Below are 18,407 nucleotides of genomic sequence, written 5' to 3'. Positions count from 1 at the left end.
TTATATAATTGATGTTTGCATCTTATCTTGAAATAACAATTTTGATTTCCATATGGTGTTAAATGAAGTTATGAGTCATTTTTATGTTTGTTGGATTATATGTTTTAATTATGATGATTTTTATTGTTTAAAATATCTACAATGCAACAATAACTTAGAGATATAATGTATGTTTCATTGAATCTACAAGTAATGACATTTTGATTAACTTAGTCATGTAATTTGTTCATAATGTCATGGTTTTTTAATTTTATGGTTGAAAATTTTCTGAATTTTTGTATCTTTAATCTTATGGTTGAAAACAATTAGAATTTTAGCGATCTTTAGTGTCATGTTATTATATGTTTAACAACATGGATGAAAACTAATAGAATTTTAATTTGCTTCAAATCCCATTTTTTTATCTTTATCATCATTACTAAAAAATGTTGAAATTATACCTAGGAAAGAAAAATTTTATTCTACCAAAAACATTAGTGTGCTTTTTTCCTCAAAAATAGTTGTGTTTTGCACAATTTTTTTTCTTTTACTACCATTTTTTAAAAATGTTGAAAACTGACCCTAAAAAAAACCATCATTCCAGTCTACATACTTTTCATTTTTAGCACTTCCTTTCATGTTTTTTGGGGGTTTTTTGGCCAGAGTTCCCATTTCAAAGATTACATTGTTTTCTATATATAACAAAGGGTTGGGTGAACCTTGAAATTTCCCTTTGACTCTTTGACTACCCTCATGACTCTTCAACTCCTTTACAAATAACTCTTTACATTACATAGTAACTGTTCAAATTCCACTAATGACACTTGGAATTTCACTTACAATATATTTACAAATAATAATACAATTTTTAGATATACCCACGAGGAACAAAATAGGCTTGAGTCAGCCTAACAAGACAACACCATCACTCAGAAGCTTGGGGAAAGACCAACTCGACAACATCCTCTTGATGGTCTTGGGTGACGAACTGATATTAAGCTTAGTATTGCGCTATTGTGTCCCCATACTATATGGTGATGTCTTTCTGGAAACAAACTCTTGCCTCCATGGCTTCCAGGTATATGGTTCTGGAACCTTTGTCCAACTCATCTTGGATCATGTGCAACATTTTCCTAAGTGTAGTTGGCCCCCCGATGTACTTTTACATGTTTTCTGCGCTCAACTGCAAGTCATCACTGGTGGCCTCTCATGTAAACTGCTCCCTGTACCTATTGACCTCCAGCAGGCCTTGGTTCTTCTTCATGGCTTGAGTGAGGGATCTGATTGAAGGGATCCTATGTGTCCTCACTATGACATCCAAAATATTGAACAACCATGCATAGGAAGCCTCAATGCTAGTGATGAGCGGAAGGAGTTTCTCATAGTTCCAGATCAACATCTGAATTTGTGCTTTGTTTATCTCTATCTACAACTTCATTATCTTATGCAATTAAAGTGGGGCTCCCTTGTACCTCATTGTCCATTCCAGTATATGCGTAATAGTTGCATATATGTCTTTGTGATTTTGGACAATCTTCATGCACTGCTACTGAAAACCATATAGATGGACAACTGCCTTGTGCACAGTGACAAATCGGTCATATAGTTTTTGAATGGTGGTCTCAAGAGTCGATACTTCAGCAGGTATCAATTTTCTCATTTCTGCCATGGAGGACCTTACGGAATATTCTGTACTCTTCCTGACCTCCTGGAATTCCTTTTCCATCCATTCATTCTTTGCTAACAAGAACTTGACAGTTGAACTCGTGGCTTCCACATAATCCTTAGAGGCATCAGCCAAGGCAGTTGGATGTCTTCTAACATCTAACACAATCACCCTTTCCTCTATATGTGCAGGTGACGTGTGATCATTTGGGAGCTACTTTCATCATGCTTGTACAATCCTTTGATGTGACTCATCAAATGACAGATTGTACACATCCATCACTAGATCATCATCAAGGAGAACAACATCTCCTTCCTCACTCAAGACTGGTTCTGATTCTGGAGGTGACAGAGACTGAGGTGTGACCTCAGATGTTCTCAACATGAGGTCAGTATCTTGATCTTGTGGCTCCTATTCCAACTCCATGTTTGTTGCTTCAACCATCTTCTCAATCTGCTAAGAAAGTTCCTAAACCTACACCATACCCTCTTCTTCATTTTATGATTGCTTTGACTCCTTAACCTGTATAGTTGCACTTTTCTCTATCATTGTGCCTTACCTTTGTTCATGTCCCTATTTTTGCTTCTCTTCCCTTTCTCTCCTTCTTAGCTCTTGCTCTTCTTTCAACTTCTTCTTTGTTTCCTACAACTTCTTATCTTCATCCTCCAACCTTTGCTTCTCTCTCTTCCTCCGTTCTACTCTCCTTTCGCGTTGTCACATCTTCACCTCTATTCCCAAATATACTTTCTCAACAAGAGAATCTTCTCTAAAATTGTAGCTTTTCTCGGCCTATGGGTTCTCGAAAATATTCCTCTTGCCTTTGTCCTATGCGTGTTTGCAGCTCACTGCTGCTATTATTGTTGCTTCCTGTGGTGCTGCTGCCTGCAGAGCTTCTTTCCATTCTATAGCCATGCTGACTTGTTCATTGAGCTTAGAGGAGTTGTAACAATACCTCCAAGGGTCCTCCTCAGGTCAATGGCATGCCCCATGGATCCATGGATAATACACCTTCAAACAATGGTTCTTGCATATGCAGTGGGGATCAAATGGATTGAAATTCTTAGTGTCGAACTCAAACTTCTTTAAGTCCTCAACCTCGACATACGCATATTTCAACCTTCGTATCTCATACAATCCAATCTGAAAAGGAAGAGGCCATGGTGCCTTCTTCCTCCTGTGTAGTCCTACTGATAACCCTTTGGAGATGTGATATGCAACCTCTTGCATGACCAAATTATCTATGGTAAACCTTGGTAGCACATGTGGAATATTCTCTCTGCCAAACAACCTGATGAATTTGCCATCGGGTGAGGTAGACCAATCTGCAATGTTAAGAAATGTCTACACTCCTTCTTGGGACATGAAAGGTGGATCTTGCACAAAAATCATCTTGTAAACTGGGGTGATGAAGTGTTCAGACAGCCTCGCCATGAATCCTCAGTAGCTACACTCAAAAATAAACTTGCAATAAATGTTCACATCATCGTCTGATGGTGTCCATGTCCAACCCATTCCAAGAAACTGATGCTGGGAACAAATTGCATCAAGTAGGTGCGCAGACATATACAATATCCCTTGCTCATTCTTAGGTGTATTCCTGGAATTAGTCACATGCACTTTCAGCTAAATAACCAACATATCTGATAAGTTGAATGGCCTTCCTTCATTTTCCAACTGATCCAACACAACCACCCAATTCTGTGGAAAGTTCTTAGTGCTCTCTTGACTGTACAAGCGACATGCAAAGATGATCAAGAGTTGGCAGAGATTTCTAAGTGACTTAGTCTTGTAGACCTGATTGGGTGTCAACCTGAACTTTGATGGCTCTTTTACCCAATGCTTCATGATGTCTCTAGTGTTCACATTATTGTTGGGAGTATAGAAGAGTGCATCCATGTAGTTCACCAGCTACAATAAGTGATACATGTGATGATAGTTTCCTGTCATGAAGGTAGCAAGATGTGTTCCACTGGCACTGCTCAATGTCATCGTCTCGGGATTCGTATGTGACACAATCCAATGAATGATGTCTACACATGGGAAGGTGGGGTACCTGCATGCAACCTTGTACAAGCCTAACTTCTGAACGTTGACATAGACTTGTTGATCTTCCAGATCTTCCATGAAGTTGCCTACAAATATGTCTTTAATTTCCTTCCATGTTATCTTCATTTCCTTCTGTATGAAAAATTGTGTGTCTACATAGACTAGCAAGTTCATTTACACCTATTCAACTACATCTCTAGTGCTTCTCTCTACAATATCATTTGATCCAGCTCTCTTAGAAGCCATGTTACTTGTATTGTTGATAAGTTGTTCAACAATTGTTATACCTAAAGACAGAGAGGACACTCACGAAATTTAAACATTACCTTGAAATAAAAAAGAACTTCAAGGACAGATCATGCAACAAACTGGGAAACTACTGGGAAAGATTGCATAAATATGGCTCTCAGAGGTGAGGGACTATCAGCTGGATATGTGCATTGCATAGTCCCAGATGCCAGTTAGAGGTGATGATGACTGGAAATGTGTAATGTGAAGTCCAGTGTGGCTTGCTGATGACTAGAACTATGCAATGCGCATTTACTTTAGCTTTGATGATGGATGGGACTGCGCATTATGCAATCCCAATGGGAAAGACAGTGGGATTGGCTCTTGGAACTGCACAGTGCACAGTTGGAGCCAGTCACTGGCAACCTCTACACAATTCTTGGAGCCAAGGTAGAGCCTTGAGATCCAAAAATGTGTAGTGCATGCTGGGAAGAGCTAGGTCCAGGCCAAGGCAACATAGATCTACCCAAGGGCAACTTGTAAATGAGAAGGTCTAAATTTGTGAGTGAAGGTTGGTGCAGATTTGAGTGAATGGTGATATATGCAATCCAAAAAAATGCAAGAATCAGTGAAATAGCAGAACAACGAAGCTTATGGGGAGAGTCGCCACAATAACAACCATTAGTGCAAAAATTAGGTTATGCATGCAACACTTAGGAAAGGAAATGAAAAAAATAAAACAACACTTCTACAAGCTAAACAAAATCAAAATTATAGCTTTCATTCATTAAAATGGGTAAAACAATACTATCGCAAGCTAAGGAAACAAAAGCGACAAAAAAAGAAGCAAAAGACAAGAAAAACAAGACTTACCCAAAAAATTTGTCTCGATTGTGCCGAAGGTTCCTAGATGCCTAGGGAATTCTAGAGCTCCAAGATCAAGTGTGGAAATGAGCTATGGTGGCATCTGGTAAATAGATTTGATTGATTTAGGGTTTATGATGTGAAGGCCAAAAATCTATTGAAAGCAACAAGTGGTGGCAGTTTCTAAAATTAACTCAAGTGTAACTCCCACTACTAAAAATAGATCCCTATTTTTTAGGGATGCTTTTTCACTTTTTTTCTTTTTCCTTTCAGGAAAGCTTGCCATGCATGCATGGCAAGATTGTGCAGTTCTGGGGGAACCAGGAAACTCACTTGCACATGCATCAAACAACATTTGAGGGAATGCTTTTGCACAATTCTTGGGTTGAGTGGCTATGACTGCCTCTCATGCTCTACATAATTTTCCAACTGAATACAAGCTGTAAGTTGGGTCTGCTCAATTCTGGAGCTGAAGCTCAATGTTGGGTTGAATTACACATTTCCTAAGAGAAAGGTTGGTTTTTCTCTAGGATTGTGTATATCAGTAAGGCGGTACCAAAAACGAATGCAACTAAGTCACGGGGTCAGCTTTTGGTTAGATATAAAATCAAGAAAGCACAAGTTGTAAAGAGAAATATAAAACTCAAATGAAAGAACAAGTACCTAGGTAGTGTAAGACAAGTTGTTGGGAATTTAGTAGGGAATTTCCAAAACAAAGCGAAGGCAGAATTTTAGAGGGTGGTTGTAGCCGCTACAACAGGTATAGGAGGAAAAACGAAGGGAAGCACAAAGGGTTCACAATGTGGATTGGGAAAGGAGTCCATCAGATAGGAAAAGTACTTCAGGTGATATCTTAAGTGTTGGTTCTACAAACATTTCCTAGTAATGCAGGAAATAGAGTGTAACAGTCCTAGTGAAAATTCCATGTAAAAATATATAAATACCACGGATGATGGGACACGTATTCCAAGCTAAATGGTGGGCAGGACATCCTAGGGGGTGTTCATTTGGTTGTTTATGGCTAAGGAAATTGGAAAAGGAAATGGCTAAGGCATTAAAAAGGCAAAAAGGTATTTTGGCACATTTATTTATGAAAATAATAGAAATTAGGAGAAACGGAAGGTGAAAGGTCACATTTTGCATGTGAGGAGGACATTGAAGGAAAATAATGGAAAATGAAGAAAATAGAGGCCTCTTTAAGAAAAAGGCTTATGAGGATCATTGGGAAAGACTTGGTCAGTTCAGTTTTGGAGCTCTCTCATTATTCTCTCTCTCTCTCATACTCTTGGTTACCTAGAGTTTACTTGGAGCACTCTTGGCGGGTGTGGCATACCTGGATTTTGGGAGCAAGAAGGCAAAGGAAGAATAGGAAAGTGAAAGAAGGAATCTCCATCAACAACTACATCAGATTTTCTTGCAGGTATCGAGTTGCATGTATGATTTATTCACTAGTTTTGACATGCATGGCACATGCATGTGGTTTCTTGGTTGTGATCTATCATTAGCAAGGAGGATTTCCTGGATCAGTAGTGGATTGCCTAAGCCTTGCCATTTCCTGGATAGCCATGGTGATTGTGGGTTTACTTTCATTGCTTTGTTTTGGTTGGATCTAATTTTTCCATAGCTTGGGTTGAGTTACTAGTCCTGGAAGCCCTAGTTGAACAAATGCTCTGGAAGCCCTGTAACAGCTTGGGTTGAGTTACTATTCCTAGAAGCCCTGGTTGGACAAATGCTCTAGAAGCCCTTGGCGGGTTGAGTTACTAGTCCTGGAAGCCCTGTAACAGCTTGGGTTGAGTTACTATTCCTAGAAGCCCTGGTTGGACAAATGCTCTAGAAGCCCTTGGTGGGTTGAGTTACTAGTCCTAGAAGCCTTGGTTGGAAAAGTGCTCTGGAAGCCCTGTATAAGTTGTGGGTTGAGTTACTAGTTCTAGAAGCCTTGGTTGGAAAAACACTTTGGAAGCCCTGGAAGGCTTGGATGGATACCAATCTAATGATGGTTTTTTGTGATGTCCGACCATGAGGTGGAATCATTGTTTGATGGGTTGAGGTGGGTGGCCTTTGGAAGCCCTAGATGAGTTTTGATTGATGTGTTCTATGAGATCCCATATTCATGCTTGGAATATGGCACGGGGGTGATTAGCTAAAGAGAGACTTGGCTCAGCCAATCTGTGGTCAAGTGGAACGTGGTAGTCCCATCTCTAGTTGGTTCATTGCATTTATTAATGAAAAAAAATTCATTACCTTGATTTTCATGTGCAAATGTACCGATGTATAAATGGATTTTGATGGTTGATATGTTTATTGTATTTTTGTTCTTATTATGTTGTTTATATGCACATTTACCTCAGAGGTTGTTACAGAGTGGCATCAGAGCATGGTTCAAACACTTGGACTGGATGGGCTCTATCATAGGTAAAATGAAGAACAAAGGTTAAATTTTAGACCTTTCTATCATATCTGTTATAGCTTTTCTTCTGTGGAATATTAGAAGTCGAAAATTTGTTCATACTGAAGGTAAATCCCACTGATAATGTGCTAAAAATTTCAGATATTGGTTCACAATACTTTAGGAATTATTATCTAAGGAAGATGACCTTCCTGAATGCACCTTTAAACAAGTCACGTTGGAATTTCTGCAATAACTTTTCTTTTGTAGGCTTTCACAAGCTGAAAATCATCCACATTGAAGGGAAATACCAATGATGTCGTAGAAATTTCAGATATTGGGTTGCAATATTTTAGGAGATATGAGCAGAGGAAGTCGAGCCTTCTAAATGCTCCTAAAATCAAGTCTCACATACGTCACGCTGACATTTTTGTTATAACTTCTCTTTTGTTCACTCTCAAGAACTGAAATTTTCTCCACAATGAGAAGAAATCCCACTTATATTGTGATAAAAAATTTAGACAATTATTCGTTATATTTTAGGAGATATGACTAGTGTAAATCGAGCTTTCTGGATACTCCTAGAATTGTGCACCAAATAGGATTTTGTTGGTATTTTGTTATAAATTTTCATCTATGAAATCTCAGAAGCTGAAACTTGAACCATAGTGAGTGATAATTCTACTGATCAGGTGGATCATTTTCCATAACTTGTACTACTACAGTTTAGGATATATGCATTGAATCATTCGCTATATTAGTTTGCATGCAATGTGTTTGATGAAATGCTTAAATGGTTATGCACCAATGAGTATGTTGTTTGTGGTTGGGGATAGTATTGATGTGTAATAGTATTTATGTAGTTGATATATGCTTACTTGTATGCAAATACCTTGCTATATTAGTTTGCATGTAAAGTGCTTGAAGAAATGCTTACATGCAAAAGTAATAGTATAGTAGTTGTTTGAAGAAAATGTAAAAGTATAGTAATTGTTTGAAGAAAATGTTATTTTTAGATGGGATAGTATTGTGGTATGATAATATGTATGTAGCTGATCTATGCCTATTTTCATGCAAATAATTTGAAGAGTTGCATGTAGGGAATTTGAAAGGTTTCATGCAAGGAATTTGAAACTTTGCATGTAAGGAAATGGAAAAGTGGCATGTTTTTAGTTATTATGTTACAAGTGGAATAAGTGCAATGTTTTTGACTTACTCTCATACAAATGTGTGAGAAATAAAAATCAATTTCTTTTCAAGTGTGGTTAAATCTAGTAGGGCTTTGGAGATCCCATTTACATAATTGGACATTGGAGATCGTGTCATTATAGTAGCTTCCTCCTTCTACCTTAGTGTGGACCATGGATAGTAAGGGGGTATGCTTATAGGTTGTTAGTATTGGTGAACGTTGATTTCAAATTAATAGACATGATATCTTTATTTTTGGATCATGTGACTGACTACGTTACGTATGGATTATATGTCGCTTACATGTTGATTTCATGATACTTACTTACATCCTTGTATGTTAGGTTACATTTTTGAATATTTTTATTACATGTATCAATCTTGTAGGTTGATTACAAGAATTGATCGCTTATGTTCGACTACATGCATTTATGCGTAGGTGTAGTTGATTTGGCATTGCTTATGCATATTGTTGGTTGCATGTGGAAATGCATACAATGGAGTAATGATTGTTGTCATGCATGAGGTCATGGTTTGTGTACTTGATATGGTCATGCATTGATGACTGGACTCTAGCTAGAATGATGTGTATATGGTTTTGTACTCATTTTATATGTGTGTATATGCATTTGTTATGTATGTATGGTCTTGGTTATGATTATGCATGTATGGTAGGTAAAACATGCCTTGTGAAGTCATTGTATGAAATTTAGGTCATCATGGTGCCATTGGATGTTATGATGGTAATGTGTTGGATGAGATAGAACAAGGGATGCAGATCATCATAATGAGGTTGCAGCATTGGACTTTGGGGTAAGAGAATATTGTCATACATGTATTGTATGTTCGGCATGCGAGTATGTAAGTTAAGGATTTTTATGTGCATTAAGTTTATATACATGAGGTTTGTGTACATGTCTTTTGATGTTATGGTTACATTCATATAGATGTTGGTTGATTAGTGTAGTTATATGCACATGTTTCGGATAGTCAAGAATGATAGTAACTTGTAGTTGTATGCATTACTATTGTTGCTTTATATTAGATAACTTGATTATTAGGTTATATGTTGTTGATGAGCATGATATATAGATTATTATTGTTATATGCTGTTAACTTGATGATTAGGGTCATTTCATTGAGATATTGATGTTATAATTTGGATTGGTCATATGCATGATGGTTATGTTCATTGCCTTGAAGATCTTGATGTTATATGTATTGTGTTAACTTGGTTTGACCTATGCAGATGGTTATGGTTGCGATATTTAGGTATGAACCGACATATTTGTGATATGGTGTCGTACTAATCTAAATTGATCATACATATGTGCTTGTTATGCATGAATGAAAAATGCTTATGAGCTTATGACGTGAACATGTTAGTTAGTTACTATTAGGGATATCATGATTTATGTTTGAGTTGATATGTTGTGAAGTTGTATCATGCTAACCTAGCTTTATTGTGTAGATGAGATAGCCTCCCTTGATATACATTAAGGTATGAGTTTTCTTATGTCATATATTGGTGCTTGGTTGTTTGATTATGATGTCTATTTGGTGTTTGAGTGTTTGGTGCCTAGTTGATTTCTTTAACATGGTATCTTTGTAATTGGTTGAATGATTGATGATTTGCTTAATATGAGTATGTGTTCAAATTATTTTGTTTTAAGATGATTGTACTAACATGTATGTGTTGAGACAGTTGATATGTACTTGAATGTAGTTGATGGTTGTAGCATTATATCTAATGACTATGGATTATGACATGATTGTTTGTAAAAGTTATTTCAAATTGATAATATGATTGTCTTGATATGTGGAACATGTGGTTGACATGTGTGAGCATGATGCAGGGAGTTGCATGGAAAGAGAGGTTGCCATGAAATCTTGAAGAAGTCTCGGGTTGAGCTTTCCTTGGGAACCATGGGGATTGAGTCATGGTGTCAGTCTTGTGCTTTTGGTCTTTTGAGCTTGATTTTTGGTTTTGTTTATGTCTAGTGTAAGGACTTTCCACTTCATTGTAGCATCATATCATTATGGTCTTTCGTGGTCTTCTTGTTGGTTTTTTCTGGTCTTCTCTTTTATTGTTTTGATTCTTTGGAATTGGTTGGGAGAGATGAAAGTTGATGGAGCTCGGGGAGAGATTTCTGGTACCCAAAAGATAATGTAAGATTCAGATGAAGCTCGGTGCATGAGTAAGTGCAATGGAAGGCAAGGCTATGAAAATTGGTTGGACTGGCTTGGTCCATTGTGGTAAATGGATGGTAGCAATATAGTCATGAGAAAGGTAACATGAAAAGGTAAAGTAAATGTATTTGAGGTGTCATATGCTTTGGCTATGTTGGGAACTGTTGCTCTCAATACCTATGCATAAATAAGGAAGTTCTCTTAACCTAGACCTTATGTTATCTGGTAATTATTTTATGATCATGATTATGTTGAAGTTTATATATGTATACATGTATGTATGTATGTCGTTGTCTGACAGGACCATGATTGTTTTATGCTAATGTATATATATGTATGTTTGTATCCATGTATCTATGTTACTATCTGACAGGGTTGCCAGTGATCATTCTTGTGGAGGAATGCTTGCTTATGCGGGTGAATGGCATGAAGAGGTTCCTGGTCTCGTGAGGAATCAAGTGGGAAGAGTAGTCATGACAAATATACGAGGTCAGTATCATGTGAATATGAATTTATATCTTATGCTTGTATTATGCCTATGTTTATGTTATGACAGGTAATGTTGAAGGATACATCAACAAAGTGAAAGCATTGTGGTTCGTGACATGCTAGGATAAGCATGGATAAGACACTCGAAACAAGGTTTCTTGGTAGAGGTAGTGTGGTTTTGGATGTGTGGTATTACTGTTGTGCATATGTCATACATGTTGCATCTCTGCTGATTGTGCGTATCCAGTATTGTGTATATATTGTATTGTCTTCATGATGTATATGCGGTGTGTGTGCATATGGTGCTCTGTGCATGTTGGATATGCAGTGTTGTGTACGTATGATGCTATGTACATGTTGGATATACAGTATTGTGTATATATTGTATTATCTTCATGATGTATATGTGGCGCATGTGCATATGGTGCTCTGTGCATGTTGGATATGCAATGTTGTGTACGGATGATGCTATGTACATGTTGGATATGTAGTTCTATGTACACTTGGTGTTGTATGCATGTTGTACATATGGTGCTATGTACATATGGTGTTGTGTGCATGATTGTACAAGTGGTGTTGTGAGAATGTGTTGTCATGTACATGTTGTACATAGGGTGCCATGAGCATGCGGTGTTGTCTACATGTCATGCATGTGATGCTATGTACATATGGTGTCACGTACACATCATGCGTGTGGTACTGTGTACATGTGGTATTGTGTACACATTATGTAGTGGTGTATTGTACATGTGGCGTTGTATACAAGTTGTGCAGGTGGTGTCGTGTACATGTGATTTTGTGCACATGTTGTTCAGGTGTTGCAGTGTATAGGTGGTACTGGTGTACGTGTGGTACTGTGTGCATGTCATCCATGATCTGTTATGGGAATGCAGTATTATGTATGTGAATTGTGTAGTCATGGTATCATGACATATGCATTCATTGTGTTGCACCCTAAACACATATTTGTGTTAGGTTGTACATCAGGTGTAGGTGCATGTATTGTGTTATACACAAGATGTAGGCATATGTATTAGGTTATGCGTACAATGTGTGTAGGTATATGTGTTGTACGTCAGGTGTAGATGCATGTGTTGCATGGATTATATGTCATATGTGGTCTTATGTGTGTGGTGCACACTATGCGTATGTGCACATGGTTGAGGAGAAGGCATTGGATGTTTGTCAAGTGTGGCAACCAATCCAATGTGTGTACAAAAAGAACAAAGGGAGAAGTAAGGATCGATGAAGGATAAGTATCGGTATTGTATTTCGGTTTTAGTATGCATCTGATTTATGATTCTAACCCATGATGATTACATGTGATCTATGATTTTGATTTATGATGGTTACATGTCATTTATGATTTTGATGGTTATGTTTGAGCTAACCTAATGTGATATTTTTATACATGTTGACTTGGTCAAATATGCTAGTTTGAGTTGTTGTGACAGGAAGCGAACATGATTGCAAATGTACCGTATTGACAAGCTACCAATGAGGTATGATGTGAATTTATTTTAAAACTGATGGAAGCTATGTGTGTGGTACAGGAATCATGAACATGCCCTGTTGGGTAGTTGAAATCAACTACAAGAATTAGCGGCTTGATATGGTTTTGTGGTTGCTTATGGTGGTTTGGTAGTTGCTTTATGATGGTTTGGTATTTGATTTATGTTGGTTTAGTATATGTTTTATAGTGATCGATATATGCTTTATGATGGTTGATATATGCTTTATGATGATTTGATATGTGCTTTATGTTGGTTGATACATGCTATATGATGTTCTGATATATGCTATATGATGATTAGTGTATGATTGATATATGTTTGGTATATGATTTGGCATATGTTTTGGTATATATGTTTTGATGATGTTGTTATATGTACACCCGTGTATGGATGTAAATACTGTAACGACCTATGTTATAAAGCTCCACTATGTGGTATGGGTGTCATGCTATTATGTTATCATGTGGTTATGTTATCATGATGTTATGATGTCATATGAGTTTTCTTAAGCAGAATGATCATTTTAAATACCATAATGAGCTATGTTATAAAGCTCCACTATGTGGTATGTTGTCATGTCGTTATGATGTTAAGTCTTGAGCAGATCTTTCATTGTAAATACTGCATTGAGCTAGGTTATAAAGCTCCATGAGCAGTACGTCTTCTTTCAGCAGATTGCTAAGGTATATGTGTGATTGAACACCGAGGAGGGTGTTCCCCAAAGGGGGAGGGTTCTATAACAACCCTAGTGAAAATTCCATGTAAAAATATATAAATACCACAAATGATGGGACACGCATTCCAAGATGAATGGGGGGCAGGACATCCTAGGGGTTGTTCATTTGGTTGTTTATGGCTAAGGAAATTGGCAAAGGCAATGGCTAAGGCATTAAAAAGGCAAAAAGGTATTTTGACACATTTATTTATGAAAATAATGGAAATTAGGAGAAAATGAAGGTGAAAGGTCACATTTTTCATGTGAGGAGTAAATTGAAGGAAAATAATGGAAAATGAAGAAAATAGAGGCTTGATTAATAAAAATGCTTATGAGAATCAGTGGGCAAGACTTGGTCAGTTCAGCTTTGGATATCTCTCTCTCTCTCTCTCTATCTCTCTCTCTCTCTCTCTCTCATACTCTTGGTTACTTATAGTTTTCTTGGAGCACTCTTGGAGGGTGTGGCATACTTGGATTCTTGGAGCAAGAAGGTAAAGGAAGAATAGGAAAATGTAAGAAGGCATCGACATCCACAACTACATCAAATTTTCTTGCAGGTATCTTGTTGTGTGTATGATTTATTCACTAGTTTTGACATGCATGGCACATGCATGTGGTTTCTTGGTTGTGATCTATCATTGGCAAGGAGGATTACCTGGATCGATAGTGGATTTCCTAAGCCTTGCCATTTCATAGATAACCATGGTGATTGTGGGTTCACTTTCATTGCTTTGTTTTGGTTGGTTTTCATTTTTCCATAGCTTGGGTTGAGTTACTAGTCCTGGAAGCCTTGGCTTAACAAACGCTCTAGAAGCCTTGTAACAGCTTGGGTTGAGTTACTAGTCCTGGAATCCCCGGTTGGACAAATGCTCTGGAAGCCCTTGGCAGGTTGAGTTACTAGTCCTAGAAGCCTTGGTTGGACAAACGCTCTAGAAGCCCTGTATAAGCTATGGGTTGAGTTACTAATTCTGGAAGCCTTGGTTGGACAAACCCTCTGGAAGCCCTAGAAGGCTTGGATGGAGACCAATCTGATGATGGTCTTTGGTGATGTCTGACCGTTAGGTGGAATCACTGTTTGATGGGTTGAGTTGGGTGGTCTCTGGAAGCCCTGGATGAGTTTTGATTGATGTGTTCTATGAGATCCCACATTCATGCTTGGAATATGGAACAGGGGTGATTAGATGAAGAGAGACCTGGCTCAGCCAATCTATGGTCGGGTGGAATGTGGTAGTCCCATCTCCAATTAGTTCATTGCATTTATTAATGAAAAAAAATCATTCCCTTGATTTTCATGTCCAAATGTACTGATGCATATATGGATTTTGATGGTTGATATGATTATTGTATTTTTGTTCCTATTATGTTGTTTATATACACATTTACCACAGAGGTTGTTACAGAGAGGTTTGTGACAGGTCCAAACACATTGATATCAGGAACCATCACTTGCAATATTGTGTGTATAGGAGAATTATGATGCTACAGTACATTCCAACTGAGGAGAAGGATGAATATATCTTGATAAAGGAATTGTAAAGATAAAAATTAGAATTCCACAGGTGCACGACAGAGGTGGTGCAAAATTCCTTTCTTGCTAAGAGGGAGTGTTAGAAATTGTAGCAAGAAAGGCTAAATTTGACTTGTACTTTAGTCAAATTTAGTAATTTGATTTTCCACATCAACAGGATGAATTGGATTGTAGTTAACTTGTGTAATATGGATTTGTCTACTAGTTTACTCAATAAATTTGAGTTATAGGCTATAATTAGAGTTGTGCATGTAGTGATTACTAATTAGCAATATAGTTTAGTTATTTTCAGTTTGACTCAGCTAACTGAGCTCAAGTAACTAACATCATTAGGGGAATTTTTAGGTCTAAAATGGGCCTCCTAAGAAAAATATACAACCAAATTTTATAAGAACCAATAGGATTCAATATGATGATGTCAACCATGGGGGATGATTCACCATTTTTGGAGTAAAAAGATAAAAAAAAATAATAAAACTATTGTTTCAAATCGTATTTTCAACTTATCTCCCTAAGGTTTTACTCAAATTTCGAGCAGGAGTACTCGTTGGATGCAAAATTTAATTCCCCGTCCAAGGAATACCCATGTTTCATACTTTTGATGGACCATGCTACACAAAAAATGAGAAATACATGAAAAAACATGATTACAATCACATTTTTCATGTATTTCTCATTTTTCGTGTAGTAGGGTCCAACGAAAGTATGTAACATGCATACTCCTTGGATGAGGAATCGAATTTTGCATCCAACAAATGCTGCCGCTCAAAATTTGAGTAAACCCATAGGGAGATAAGTTGAAAATACGAGTTGAAAAAATAGTTTTTTCTTTTTTCCCTCTAAAATTTGATGATGTAATCTAATATTATTTTATTATTTCCACTATTATTTTATAATTTCCTTAGGAGGCCCATTTTAGAACTCAAAATTCCCCTAATTCAAGTAACTAGTTGAGTTAGTTGAAGGCCAGTTGAGTAGTAGAAATGTTGTTAATTTAGTGATCCCTCAGTTAAGCTAGTCAATTAGCTAAAAGTAGCCCAAACATGCATGGAATTCGAATTTCTAGCTTGAGTGGAGAAAAAGGAACATTGTAATTATCAATTGTATACTATTTGAGTGTATAGGCTTGGAAGTTAAACAAGTGGATCATTCCTTTGGAATTGTGCAAGAAAATAGGAGGAAATTCCTATCTCTTAGGAGCTAGTTTCCTGAATGATTGCACAAGGAAGTAGGAGCAAGTTAAGGCCTTGAAATGGCTAAGTGTTGGCTAGAGCAGGATAGTTAGCATGAGAACAAGTTTATAGTGCAGGTTGTACTTCAGAATCGAAGAAAGACATTGTAATAGTTTCTCATTCTCATGTGAATAATGAAAAGTAGTGGAGGGGTTTTTCCCAGTTGGATTCCCCTGTAAATTTAGTGTGTTCTTGTCATTTTGATGGTTTCATGTCATTGCATGTGTTTCTAAGTTGTGATTTCCATTCCACAAAATAGTAGAGGAAATTTGTAATCTCTTGATTTCAGTGCGATTTCATGAGTAGTAGAAAATTTCTATTAATTTCTACATTAAATCATATCTCTTACAACATGATACCAAACATCAATATGGTTTATCTTTGAGTGATAATTTGGGTTATTTTTCAAGAATATTACACTCTAACTCTCACAATCTATCCTTATAGATTGAAATATTTGTAACCATATTAATTCCTTTCTTTCATGAGTGGATACCATGTATTCATCTTCTATAGTTGAGATTGTTACCACATATCACCTTTTGCTCATCCAACTGATTTCTCCTCCAAATAGGTTAAACACATAACCACTTGTTTATCTTCTGTAATCTATATCTCTAGCCTAGTATTCATCAAAAAATCCATGTATGTAAAACACTTTATCCAATCGTTGTCTTCCTTGATAGCATAATCCATAGCTATAAGTGCCACAAAAGTACGTAAAAACCCTTTTTACTATTGTCTAATTCTCCCTCCTTGGTTTTTACATGTATCTACTTGATACTCCCACTACATGTGTAATTTTCAATCTGGTACAAACCATTTCATACATCAAGCTTCCATCTATACTGGTATATGGAACATGGGACATGTCCTCTTTCTCTTCCTATTTCTTGGGACATTGATCTATAGATAATGTTACACCTATATGAATAGGCACCTTATCGATTTACATTCATGCATATTAAACATCTGCAATATTGTCTCTTCATACTTCATCTGACTTAACCATAGTTTCTTGTTTGCTCATTATCTTTTAGTTTCCATGCCTAAGATAAAATTTGTAGCACCAAGGTCCTTCATGTCAAATTTAGAGGAAAATTGAGTTTTCAGTTCCTAGATGATTTCCCTATCATCTCTAATCAACAACATATAATTCACATGCAAGCCAAATACGTAACATAATAACCAACTACTTTGAAATACGCACAATGATCTTTTTTTCTTCTTGTGAAGCCAAGAATGTAAATATCAAAATTTTGATACCACATCTTTGGTGTTTAACCCATACAAAGACACTTTTAGCCTGCATACTAGCTCTCTCATTCCTTTCATAATAAATCCTTCTAATTGCTTCACACATATTTCTTCTTCTCACTTCCCATGTAGGAATGGTTTATTTGCATCCATATATTCTACATCCAAATAAAAGGAAGAAAAAATAGATAAAATTAATCTAATAGAAGTTAACTTGGAAGCATGAGCAAAAATATCACCATAGTCAATTTCCTCTACCTAGTAATAACCATTTTATACAAATCAAGCATTATGTTCCTCCATTCTTGTAACAACCTTGGTAAAAAATCCATGTAATGAAGTTAATAAAGGAAAAAATAAGACCAAGGTCATGGGACGCATATTCCAATTTGAATGTTGGGTAAAAACATAGTGATGGGGATCACTTGTGATTAATTAATGGCTATGGAAATTGGAAAAGGAAATGGCAAAGACAAAGTGCCATTTATTGACATTTTATTTATGAAATAATGGAAAATAGGAGAAAAGAAAGGTGAAAGGTCACAAAATTGCATGAGGAGGAAATTGAAGGAAAATTAAGGAAAAATGAATAAAATAAAGGCCTCAATGATAAAAAGGCTTCTGAGGATTAGTTCACAAAAAAATTTCAGTTTTAGCTTGGAGATCTCTCTCTATTCTCTCTCTCTCTCTCTCTCTCTCTCTCTCTCTCTCTCTCTCTCACTCTTGCAAACTTAAAGTTTTCTTGGAGCATTCATGGAGCACATTATATTTGGAGAAAAAAGGCAAGGAAAGCAAAAAAGCGCAAGGGGACATCAGGATCAACAACTAAAACTAGATTTCTTTGCAGGTACCGATTTGCATGTATGAAATACTTGCTATTTTCCGTATGCATGGTGTATCCATGTGGTTATATTGTTATGATCTATCATTGACATAGAGGATTTCCTATATTGCCAGTGGTTTTTCCTAGCCTTTCCATTTCCTAGATAGCCATGATGTTGTGGGTTTTTTCCATTTTTTTTTCTGGTTGGTTCTCATGTTCCTCATGACTATGGGTTGAGTTATTAATTCCTGGATCCTTGGTTGGAAAATGCTCTGGAATCCTTGGAATAGCTTAGGTTGAGT

The sequence above is a fragment of the Pinus tabuliformis genome, chromosome 7 (assembly GCF_031772625.1).
Source record: "Pinus tabuliformis cultivar Carrire ecotype Pingquan chromosome 7, CPIR1, whole genome shotgun sequence".
Taxonomy (NCBI): Eukaryota; Viridiplantae; Streptophyta; class Pinopsida; order Pinales; family Pinaceae; genus Pinus; species Pinus tabuliformis.
The sequence above is the reverse complement of the archived record's forward strand: the minus strand, read 5'-3'. Positions refer to the sequence as shown.